Source organism: Oryctolagus cuniculus, chromosome 2 (genome assembly GCF_964237555.1).
Source record: "Oryctolagus cuniculus chromosome 2, mOryCun1.1, whole genome shotgun sequence".
NCBI lineage: Eukaryota > Metazoa > Chordata > Mammalia > Lagomorpha > Leporidae > Oryctolagus > Oryctolagus cuniculus.
This window is the reverse complement of record NC_091433.1, coordinates 84,594,617-84,607,428: the sequence shown is the minus strand read 5'-3', so window position 1 is coordinate 84,607,428 and position 12,812 is coordinate 84,594,617. Positions and strand designations below refer to the sequence as shown.

The 12,812-nt window shown below is 37.4% G+C and overlaps 1 pseudogene; it reads left to right on the top strand.

Moving 5' to 3' along the window:
* Positions 1-12,812, top strand: part of LOC138848725 (p53 and DNA damage-regulated protein 1 pseudogene) — a 99,694-nt pseudogene that overhangs the window by 68,293 nt on the left and 18,589 nt on the right.

Genomic DNA, 12,812 nt, shown 5'->3' with positions numbered 1-12,812 from the left:
TGCCAAGAGCTCTCACTGTTCACGCAAGGACAGGGCCCTCAAGAAGGACAGCCCAGTGGTGAGGAGACATGGGCTTCATAATGATCAAATTTGTTTTACTTTTTCTTGAGATATTGCACTAAAAGACAGCTTCCTGCTGTCCATTTCAGGCTTGCATTTCCAATGAGCCAACCCTGAGTTCCGGCCAATGGGCTCTTGATTGGTTTGGAAGGAAAAGTCTTTATTGTAAGTACAAAAAGAGAGCGTAAACTTAAAATCTCTCCTCTGGGTGATTCGTGTTTTCTTCCTCCAGAGTTAATCATGGGGAAAGCCTCGCCAGGATTTCAAACCCGTGTTTTACTTGGAGATGCTAATCAATGGAAGGCATTTGAGAGTTTCTCTGATGATCAGTTATTCATGAGAGAGAAATCATCATGCTTTTTGTTAAAGACAAGAAATTTAAAAGAAATAAATGAATGTTAACATCTCATGGAGATGCTACCCTTTTAAGAAAGCAGAGCTTAATTGGAGTGAAAATTCAAGGGCAAAGCAGTAGTATTTTTTTATTCTCTTCAAGACTAAGGATTTATGAACTTTGGAATTTTTGAATGTAGGAACTTAAGTCTCAAGATTTTACTGTAAGTCACCCAACTATTTGGTGTTCAGATCAAGGGTAGAGAGAACTCAATAATTTGTGAAAAATTTTAGAAGGTGAAACACTTGTTTGGACTCAGATCTTTTCACCAGTTACTTGAATAAAGAGCTGTGATTTTTTTTCTAGAGACATTCTGGACTCAGTAGTCAGCATCAACCCAAAGAAAAGACAAAGTTTGGTCAGAAACCAGGGAAAAAGGATCTAATCTGAACTCAGCAGTCTTCTCTTAGTCTGTGGTCTTGCTACCATGGAAAGGTAGGTTCTCCACTATAGTTATAAATAGCTAGCAAAATGAGGCTTCCTCTTCGAAGTAATAAAATCACCACGTATTAAGATTGATTTCCTGATCCAGAGCTGGGAAAGTGTGAAACAAAGCAAAGGGTGCTAGACCAAGACAAGGAAGAACTCAGGAATGTGTCCACAGCTACCATTCCTGCCTGGCAAAGACAGACCTCTCCCTGGGCGTCTATCAGATCTCCTCTGTTAAAGCTCACCCCTGGCACACTTTAAGCGCACTGGGCTCTGTTCCTCTAACAAGCAGTCAGGCCTCTGCTTTGGCCATTTCTTCTGCCAGGAGTGTTTCTCTACTGAATTTAAATTTGCAATCCATGCACTCTCACACCTCACAATTCTTACCTATTTTATTTTATTTTTAAAATATTTATTTATTTGAAAGGCAGAGAGACAGAGAGAGAGAAAGATATATTCTCTCTGATAGTTTACTTCAAAAATGGCTGCAAGGACTAGGACTGGGTCAGACCAAAGCCAGGACCCCAGAACTCCATCCAGGTCTCCCACGTGTGTAGCAGGTGTGCAAGTACTTGGACCATCATGCACTGCTTTCCCAGGAACACTAACAGGAAGATGGATTGGAAGCAGAGCATCCTGGACTCAAATTTGTGATTTAATATGGAATTCTGACATTGCAAGCAGTGGTTTAACCCACTGTACCACAACACTGCTCCCCACCTCCAATTTTATCTTTTTTTTTTGTTTTCAAAAACTCCATGGCACTTAGCATTATCTAACATGATTAGTTAGCTCATGTATTGTAGTGGTTATTTTCTATCACTCCTTTACCTAAGTGGAAGCTCCATGAGGGAAGAGATTTTCCTTTTCTTGCTCATCAATGCATCCTAGGAATGCCTGGAACAGCGATTTACTCATAGTAAGTGCTCAGTACAATTTTTTGAGTAAATCATTAAATAAATGATAATAACATAGACTGGAATCTTGGTTGAATAAAATGTGAGAGTTATATGAAAATACTTTTATAAGTTCATTTTTAAAACATTTATCACCAGTAGAATTAGTTTGAAAATTGTTATTAAAGGGCTGGCATTATGGTGTAGCTGGTAAAACTGCTGGCTGCAATGCCAGCATCCCATGGGCGCCAGTTCATGTCCTGGATGCTCTAGTTCTAATACAACTCCCTACTTAATGGCCTGGGAAAAGCAGCAGAAAATGGGCCACGTGTTTGGGTCCCTGCCACCCATGTAGGACACCCACATGAAGCTCCTGGCTCCTGACTTCAGCCTGGCCCAGGGCAGGCCATTGATTGCAGCCATCTGGGGAGTGAACCAGTAATGGAAGATTCTCTCTCTCTCTCTCTTTCCCTATCTCTCTCTGTCTCCCCTCCCTTATTTGTAACTCTGACTTTAAAATACGTAAGTCATTCATTAAAAAAAAATAATATTACTCTCCTCTCATCACATACAAGGGCCAAGAGTCAACTAGTAACAATGATCTAAAACTGTTAAGAGCTTGATCTTTGAGCTGGACTGACCCTGCTTTGAAATTTAGCTCTGTCATTTGCTAGAAGTGATTACTAACCAAGTTACTTAATTTTGCTGAGATTAAATTTCTCATTAATACGGGGATAAGAGCACCCATTTCCTAAAGTCATTGTGAGTATCAATCAGAAAGTTTGTAAAGTGCCTAACACAGTGCCAAGTGGAAGCTTGATAAATGTAGTTATTTTTATTAGATTATCTCTGAACAAATCCCTGCCCTGGCATTCTTTAAAGCCACAAATGCATAACTCTGCATAACTGAATCAAATCAGAGGCATTTCAGAGTGATTTGGAAAATTTCCAGAGTGTACAGCTGGAATATGTATCATCAGGAGTAAATTATTACATCTCATTGGGCCTCAGTTTCTCTTCAGTAGAAGGAAAATTTCGTTGGCATCTGTGTTCTCAAGATCAAGTATCAAATGTTACCTTTAAGAACTGGAAAATGAGGTTCTCTGGATTCAGATGGGAAAAATCATTTAAAATTTGTAAGTTCTTTTTGGGGAAAATGAGCAAGTAGTTGTTGGTATTCATGCCTTTGCAAACACGTTATCTCTGTACACAGAAACATTTATACAGAACACTTTTTATTATTTATTTATTTATTTGTATTTAACAGTGATAGATATTGAGAGAGAGAGGGAGAGAGAGATGGGGGGGGGGAGAGAGAGAGAGAGAGAGAGAAAGGTCTTCCACCCAGTAGCAAATAGCCATAAGGGCTGGATCTGGTTCAAACCAAAGCCAGGAACCTGGAACTCCAACCAGGCCTTGCTCATGGTTTGAAGGGGCCCAAGTACTTGGGCTATCTTCTGCTGCTTTTGCAGGCACTTCAGCAGGGAGATAGATAAGAGCAGCTAGGTTTTGAAACAACACTCTGATACGGGGATGCCGGTATTGTAAGCAGGGCCTAACTTATGTTTTACAACACCCGGCTCCTGTAAAAAACTCTTTAATTTTTTTCAAACGTATTTAGCATTCAAGAGTCTAGTATTTAGCTATAAGGCAAGGTCATAAAATCTGAAAACAAACACCCAGAAGGATAGAAAATACTGTGATAAAATACATAGGGTCACTAACTTAAAGAAGTATAAATCCAGAACTTCCTATAGAGAAAATAAAATTGTGAAAATCAATACGTGATATGTGAACATTTTAAGGAAATAAAGTAATTATTTTTAAGCAATAGGTTCAGAAAAGGCTTTTTAAAGGGCTTTACAATTCTAATTTGAATTAGAGTTTAGATGAAAAGAGAAATTTTGGCATATATGGAGAAGTATCTCAGGAATTCTAGAATCAGAGTAAACTCTAGAATATGTGCAAAGGTAGAGAGAACCAGAGGTGTCCACCCAGTCTAGGAATAGATTGATCCTCTGTGATTAGAGCAAAAATATGAAAGTAGATTCCAAGGGTAATGAAGTTAGAAGATTTGTTGCTAAATCACATAACAGACTTTAAGAAAACTTGAACTTAGTGATCCAAGACTTAAGGTTTTAGATATTTGGGTAAGAAAACAATAACATGAACTGATTTGTTTAGATGATAATTCTGATCACTACAATGGGTAAATAGGAGACACAAGAAACAACAATGGAATATTCTTATCTGTAAGGTCAGAAGCAATACCAATGGAAAAGAGAAAAATGGCACCATTGAGGAGGTGCAGACTTGAACCAGCACTGCTTGCTATTGTCTCCTATTCCCTTCTATTTTGGGTTAACACACCCTTTCCCATTTTCCTTGTTTATCTTAGTTTCCTTTCTCTCAGCCTTTCCCATGAGTTCTTTCTTCTATTTACTCCTTAACTATGATATTGCTAAGGGTTCTAACCTTGGTCATCTTCTTAGGTGTCCTCATATCAATGTATGGCCTTGATGGTTTCAATATATATGATAAATAATAGGGGTCTTCAAAAAGTTCATGGAAAATGATATTATGAAAAAAATTAAACATAGGTTTCAAAATTCCTTTGCACTGAAATACATCTTTTAATTCCATCTTCCATGACTTTTTAAGAGTATACTTATACATATCCATGTACCTTTAGAAGTACCCTTGTATGTAATATAATGTGTATGTACAAGTGAAATGTACTTCAAAAAGTCCATGGAAGGTGGAATTGAAAGATAGTATATTTTGTTCAGTTTTTCTGTTATGAAATATATTTTTGCTGTGGGTGTCTGATCTAAAAATTTTTATTTTATATAGGTCACAAATATACTCTGTTTGCTCCTAGAAAGTTTATAGTTTAGGGTTGACCTTTAGGGTTATAATTCACAGAGCTGTGCCTGTATTATTTTGTCATTTTTCCTTTCTTGATTTCAAGTTTGATCATTTCTATTCTTATTTCTAGCATTTTTTTCTGAAGTGTCTAATCTGCCCCTAATTGTTTCCAGCATATTTTTTCCTCATAGATATTCTAGTTTGATCCACTCAAATTTTGCCTTCAATCTCTGTTATGGAGGATCAGAGAAGCATATTGTCTCAAGCTAATGGAGTATGCTCTGACTATTTTCAGTTAACTTCATACTCATAAGATTAACCCTACACTAAGTAAAGAGTTCAACAAATAGTATGAAGAAAAAAACACTGTTCCTCAACAGTAGAGACAGGGCTGTAAACAATCATTGAATTTCAAAATGTCATTTTCACTCCAATACATTACATTTTAGGTACTCTATTAATTACCATAAATCAGGGAAAACATACCATATCTGTCTTTTGGGGACTGCCTTATTTCACTAAATGTAATGGTTTCCAGTTGCATCCATTTTGTTACAAATCACGGGATTTTATTTTATTTTTTTTACTGCTGAGTAGTATTCCATAATGTGTGTGTGTGTGTGTGTGTGTGTATACCATAATTTCTTTATCCAGTTATCAGTTGATAGAAATCTGGGTTGATTTCATATGTTAGCCATTGTGAATTGAGCTTCAATAAATATGGAGGTACAAATAACTCTTTCATATGCTGATATCTTTTTCTTTGGATAAATTACTAAGAATGGGATTGCTTGGTCATATGTTAGATCGATTTTCAGCTTTCTGAGGGATCTCTATACCGCCTTGCAGGATGGCTGCGTTGTTTTATCTTCCCATCTAGTGGATTAGGGTACCCTTTTTCCCATATCCTTGCCAGTATTTGTTATTGATTTCTATATGAGAGCCATTCTGAGTAGGATGAGACAAAACATCACTGTGGTTTTGATTTGCATTTCCCTGATGGCTAGTGATCCTGAGCATTTTTTTTTTCATGTGTCTGTTGGCCATTTGAATTTCCTCTTTTGAAAAATGTCTCTTCAAGTACTTTGCCCATATATTAACTGGATTTTTTGTTTTGTCGTTGTTGAATTTCTTGAGATCTTTATAGATTCTGGATATTTATCCCTTATCATTGTAATAGTTTGTAAATGTCCCCCCCCCCCCATCCTGTCAATTGCCTCTTCACTTTGCTGAGTATTTCTTTTGCAGTGCATAAGAATCTTAGATTAACGTAATCCCATTTGTCAGTTTTGGCTTTAATTGCTTTTGCTTCTGGGGTTATTTCCAAAGAAGTCTTTGCCTATGCCAATGTCTTGCAGAGTTTCCCCTGATGATCTCTAGTAATTTGATGGTATTGGGTTGTTGTAGATTTAGATCCTTGATCCATTTTGAGTTGATTTGTTTGTATAAGGTGTGAGGTAGGGGTCTTGCTTCATACTTCTGCATGTAGAGGTCCAGTTTTCCCAGCACCATTTGTTGAAGAGATTGTCCTTGCTCTGGATATTGGCTTTAGCTCCTTCATCAAAGATAAATTGGTTGTAGATGCATGGATTGCTTTCTAGACTTTCCATTCTGTTGTACTGATCTACATGTCTATTTTTTTTTTTTTTTGCCATTAATAGGCTGTTTTGGTAATTGCCCTGCAGTATGTCATGCAGTCTGGTATTGTGATGCCTCTGACTTTGCTGTAGTGTATAAGATTCTACTTTTTAACGGTTTGAAACATACTGTTATAAACACTAAGGTACAGTTTTTTATGAACATATGTTTCTTTTCTCTTGAAGATATATATATATATATATATATATAGCAGAAAATTTCTGGACCATATGGTTATTCCATATTTAACATTTTGAGGAACTTCAACGGTGTTGTACAAAATGGCTATACTATTTTACATAATCATCAGCAAATGATGGCGGTTTCAATTCTTCTGATCACCTGGACAATATCTAATATCTATCTTTTTGGTAGTAGGCTTCTATGGGTATAAAGGACACCTCATATTGCTTGTGACTCCCATTTCTCTAATGTCTAATAATATTGAACATCTTTTGCATACTTATTGCCATTTGCACATCTTCTTGGAAGAAAAAATCATTCAAAACCTTTGTCCATTTTTATTTGGGTTATTTTTCTTTAGATTATTGAATTGTAAGCGTTTTTTGTATATTTTGGACATATGTTGTTTGTTAGATGAATTTTTTGCAAATATTTTCCATCAGTCTTGGGTTTGTCCTTGTACTTTTTTGATGGTATTATTGCAGTACAAAGATTTTTAATTTAAATTGAACTTTAATTTTTAAAAGTTTTCCTTATGTCACATGTGCATTTGCTGCTGCAGTTAAGCCACAAGTGCCTACCCTAAAGTCATAAATGATTACATATATGTTTCCTTCTCAGATTTTTATAGCTTTTGCTCTTATGCTTAGGTTTATGATACTTTCTAAGTGAATTTTTCTTGTACTATGTGTCAGGGATTCAATTTTATTCTTTATGTGTCCCAGAACTATTTGTTCAAAAGATTTTCTTCCCTGACTCCACCACTGTTATTTGTTGAAAGTCAGTTAACATAAATGTTAGGGCAATTCCACTCATCTTTATATCTTTATACTGTCTTGATTACGGTATCTTTGTGATAAGTTTAGGAATAAGGAAGTGCAGATCTTCCAGTTTTCTTCTTTTAAAAAAATATTTATTTCATTTATTAGAAAACCAGGGCAGAGGTGGGGGAGAGCAAGAGCTTATATCCACTGGTTCACTTGTCAAATGGCAGTGAAGCAGGAGTTGGGGCAGGCCAAATTCAGGAGACAGGAACCCCATCCAGGTCTCCCATGTGGATGGCAGTTGGGCCATCTTCTGCTGCTTTCCCATGTGTATTAACAGGGAGCTGGATCAGAAGTGGAGCATCTGGGACTATAACATGTGGTATACTTGTGTTGCAGGTGGTAGCTGAACCCACTGTGCCACAACATTGGCCCTCAATTTAGTTCTTTTTCAGATTTTTTTGGGCAAGACTATTCTGGGTCCTGTGAATCTGAGGACTAGATTGCTAACTTCCTATGAATGAATCAGCTGGCATATTGATACGGATTGTCTTAAGTGATTCTTGGTTTTAATGGTGTCATTGATGAAGAAGTTAATTGTCAAAGACACAGGAAACCAAATTTAAAAGCTGAATTGCCAGTTTTACTTAGTGAATCACGACAGTTATTTACCAGTCCCATTTACACACATTTAATTGAGAAGATTTATGAATGTGTTAGAGAATTTTATTTTGAAGTTAACTTTAAAACTTCTGACCAAAATGTTTTAAGGATGACATATTTACATCTTTTTCAATAACTAAATCCTTTAAATATGAAAACATGTTCATTTTAAAATAAGCTTTCCATAGGATGAATTTTCTCAAAAATCTCATTGTGTTTTTACTCATTCTGAAAAATGTTAAATTTTTCTTTGACAGAATATGAGTGTGTGAGTGTGTTTGTGTGTGTGAGAGAGAGCGAGATTGAAAGAGAGAGAGAGGGAGAGAGAGATTATTCAGGTGGTACAACATTACTTTACAGCATTTTTTTAATACTGAGATTTTTGTAAAAGAGAAGTTTTGAAGTTCTTTGCCATGAAATAAGCAAGCCATCTCTATGTGCTACAAAATATTCCATACCTCACTGTATAGCATTGCCAAGATTCTGACACCTAAAATTTGTATGCTTAAAATTTACATACTGCTTAAGTTCACTTAAGGGAACACAGTTAAATGAAACTACTTCTCAGTGTGCTGAAAAGGACTGAATAATTTGGGCCACCACTGCTACCATGAGGCAGTGGAATAAGAGAAAATGGGCTATTGACTTGCTTTAGTGTGTGAGCAGGTTGGGTGAGGGTAGACCTGGTGGAAGTAAGGAGTAGGTACAATGTGAGCACATTTGAGATACAGGGAGAACATTCTGGAAGGGAGACAGTTTGAGGTGATAAAGGATCTTGAGGCTGTGTGAACATTCTGGAAGGGAGACAGTTTGAGGTGATAAAGGATCTTGAGGCTGTGTGTTTCTGTTCAATAAAGAGAATAAAAGTAGAAGGTAATGAGAATCTTGATTGACAGGCTACCTTATTTCTGGATCCATTACAGAAAGGAACAAATTATCTTACCATTTTCAGGAGCCAGAGAAAACTAAGAAGTAGCTAAACAAGAAAATGCAAGAAATAATTAGGAAGTGTTTAAAAATCTTAGACTGGAAAATAAAAGTAAGAGACAAGAGCCTATTGAATGGCACTGGTAGAAAGATTGGCAAACAGGAAGTGGTGGGAAAGTAACTGCCTACAGAAACAGGCACGAGGGGGAGGACGGGAGTGAGGGACTATAGAAGATCACAGGGACATACTTCTCAAGTAGTGATTGTGAACCTCAGGACATGGGGGTGCGAAATTTGTTATAAAGAACCCCTTTCACTGATGTCCTCATATGGGAACTGTGAAGGACCATTATTCATCAGAGCCACATTCTTGCTGTCTTTAGCTCATGGAGTATGCAGAGGACATACATGCATGTAACGAGTAGATCTGATCTTAAACAGTGTGCTAAGAGGCTTGCATACTGACAATAAGATTTATGTACAGGCTGACAGTGTACAGGTAGTCTTTTATTTTCCAAAGCAAATTTGAAAATCAGCAAATTAAATCACAGTGTTTATATGGTGCAAAAATACCTTGTTTGGGGTGTTGTTCTCTTTCTCTTTACGCTTAAGAATATTTTAATAGGGTGAAGAGGACAAAAACCTGTCATTTCACAGTTTTTGGCAGCTTGCCAGCTCTTCCATCTAAAGTGATCAAAGGCTATAAACACCATGTGATAGAGAGAGAGATCTTTTTAAATAGCAAAGCTTTATGGTGGTTTTATGAAGCAAGTAAGTCTGCAGGCACCACAGAAGAGATGTGAGAGTACTGGGGTCATTTTTATCTTTTAGGCTCTAAATGACAGGATCAAAAGGGAGTGAGTTCATAAAAATTCCAATATCCCGTCCCCAAGTACCTCAGTATCACGGGGGCATTTAACCATCCTAATGGTAAAACTCTCAGTACAAACACTTGGTACTTGTCACCCAGCTGAGAAAGGTCATCATTATTACAAAATCTGGCCATCCACGGAGGTGGAAGGGACGGTAGCCAACCCGGGAAGAACCAGCAGCAAACCCGGGGAGGGCCGAGCAGACAAAAGAACAGCGCAGGGTCCTGTGTCGTTCCTCCGTGAAGAGGGGGAGCGACAACAATCACTAAGTCAGGTCAGAGGTGTTCAGGAGGGCCTTGTCGCAAGTGGAGAGCGTCATCATTGGCACAGAGTCTCACCTTTGTGAAGTAACCAGAGTGTGTTTGGGGCTGGAGAGCCAATCCCAGCAAATGTCCCATTTCAGTGAAGAAAAATCAGCACCACCATGGTCTGGTTCTGCCGTCTAGCTTGAAGGCTCTTAGCTGGACACGTTTAGCAAGACCACATATAGGGAAGTGAAGAAATTATGAGCATACCAAATAAAGCATGTTTTGGAACAAGGTGGGATGTGAAAAATGTTTCAAGTGCATTTTAAATTACTTCAACTCTCCCATTAGATTTGAAAGTTCTTGGGTAAGATGGTACTGACTGGTATGGCTCCCTGTAGATTGTTCCATATATTCTCTTGTGCAAAACATGATTTTTGAACCATTTCCATGGCCACAGACATTTGCATTTACAGCATATGCTGCATTTGCCAACAAGATTTTATTGACATCTTATTCAGCCCAATGATGCACTCATCATCACAATTACCCACCATTTTCTCACAGGAACCCCAGATAGAACCATCATTCTACCAGTCCACTTCAAAGTTCCTAAAGAAAAAGGCTACTAATAGAAATTTTTTTTTACAGGCAGAGTAGATAGTGAGAGAGAGAGACAGAGAGAAAGGTCTTCCTTTGCCGTTGGTTCACCCTCCAATGGCCACCGTGGCCGGTGCGCTGCGACAATAGAAATTTTTCTGTAGGAAATGTTATTTGACTTATTTACTTGAAGCATAGGCAACCCCTCCCTCCACTCCACCATAAATATCTACTTATAGCTATTATTATACACAAAAATAGGAAACAAAATTCCATCACAGAATATATAAGGAACTACACTACATACTTGTTAGAATGGCCAAAATCCTGAATACTGATAACATCAAATTCTAGTAGGCATGTGGACCAAGAAGAACTTTCACTCTTTGCAGGTAGGGATGCAAAATGGCACAGAGCCACTTAGGAAGACAGTTTGGCAATTTCTTTCAAAACTAAATATGCTCTTCTTTCCTACAGTCGATCAATTTTTCTACTTGCTATTTACCCAAAGGCACTTAAAACTTAGAACAAAAATCTATACATGGATGTTTATAACACCTTTATTCATTATTGCCAAAACTTGGAAACAACCAAGATATTTCTCTGTAAGTGAATAAATCAATGAAATGTGGTATCTTCAGACAATGTAATAGTGATACTCAGCACTTGAAAATAATGTTTCGACAAGTCATAAAGTGACATAAAGGAAACTTAAACCCATATATCTGAGTGAAAGGAATCAAACAGGAAAAGCTACATGCCTTATGATTCCAACTATATGACACTCCTCTGTAAAAGGCAAAACTACAGAGGTGATAAAAAGTCCAGTGCTTACCAGAGTTTGAGGGTAGGAAGGGATGGGTAGGTACAGCATAGAGGATTTTTTTTTTCAGCATAGAGGATTTTTACAGCCAGGTATCTGTCATCTGTGAGACTCTATGGGTGGATACATGCCAGTATACATATTCCAGATCCAAAGGATGAACAAGTCCAAGAGTGAACTCTAATATAAACGACATACTTTGGGTGATAATATTGTATCAATGTCCCCTCATTTATTGTAACAAATGTACCACTCTGGTGGGCATTGTTAGTGATGGAGAAGTATACATGTGTAGGAGCTGGGAGTACATGGGAAAAGTCTGTATATTCTACTGAACCCTCCTGTGAACCTGTTTATCCTAAAATAATCTATTCATAAATAAACACATAACTAAATTTCTACAAGGTACTTCTTGAAAATAAACATGCAAAACTTTGGAAAAAGATGAGCATCATACCTTGCAATGAATGAACAGATAAGTAAAGGAAAGCATCCAACAGATACTGAAAAAATGGAAATACATTAGGTGACTGTACTAGAAGCTAATATTCTGGGACGTTTGCTCTGGTGAGATAGAGCTTAATCTTAATGGACTCCATGGGGAAAGTATAGGAGACAAAACCTGGGCATGAGAAAGCAGAGAGGTTGGCTTGGACTAGAGGTTCCCCCTTCCCATCCTGTCAAGAAAAGTTGAACGAATGAACAATTGAACCATGTGGTAAGTAAAAGCAACCACAAAAATCCTGCCTGCAGAGAGAGGTGGGAAGAGGATTAGTTACCAGACCTCATTCTAGGGAAAAAAAGAAGCAAAGGAAAATAACTCTAAAGTGTCATATTTGACTTTCTATCACAAACCTTTATTTTGGGTGTTGTTCTCACTGACATCAAAATAAAATAACCTTAAATTGAATGCTTATTTCAAAGTAACTTTAGGTTGCTGGGATCCTCCTGCATCAGACAGAAGCAAATGCAAATCCAGCTTCAAAGAAGACCTTTAGATACAGAAACTCAGGCAATAAAGATTAAGCTACAGAGGAAATGAGCTTCTAAAATGGTAATAAACACAGCAAATACAAGTGACAAAGCCATTGTTAAGGGAGTCAACAGAAAAAAAAAAAGATGGTGGAATTAGGTACTCAAATAATTCTCAGAATTTTCCAGATATATATATGTGTGTGTGTGTGTGTGTGTGTGTGTGTAATAGAAAAGAGAGAGTATATGAAAAGAGATCAAGAGAAACGTAGATGAAAGTCTTGAAGTCTAGCTTGTCTTCTAGACTTCTGAAGTTGTAGAAGAAGGAAGAAATGGAAATGACCTAGTTGGGGCACACCTATTCTTACAGGTATACCTCATATTACAGTAGACTGATGGAAAGATGGGATGTGTTAAGCAAATGTTTCAGATCTGTAGGTCACCTACTCCATGACCTGAGGCAAAGGCACCTTCTACC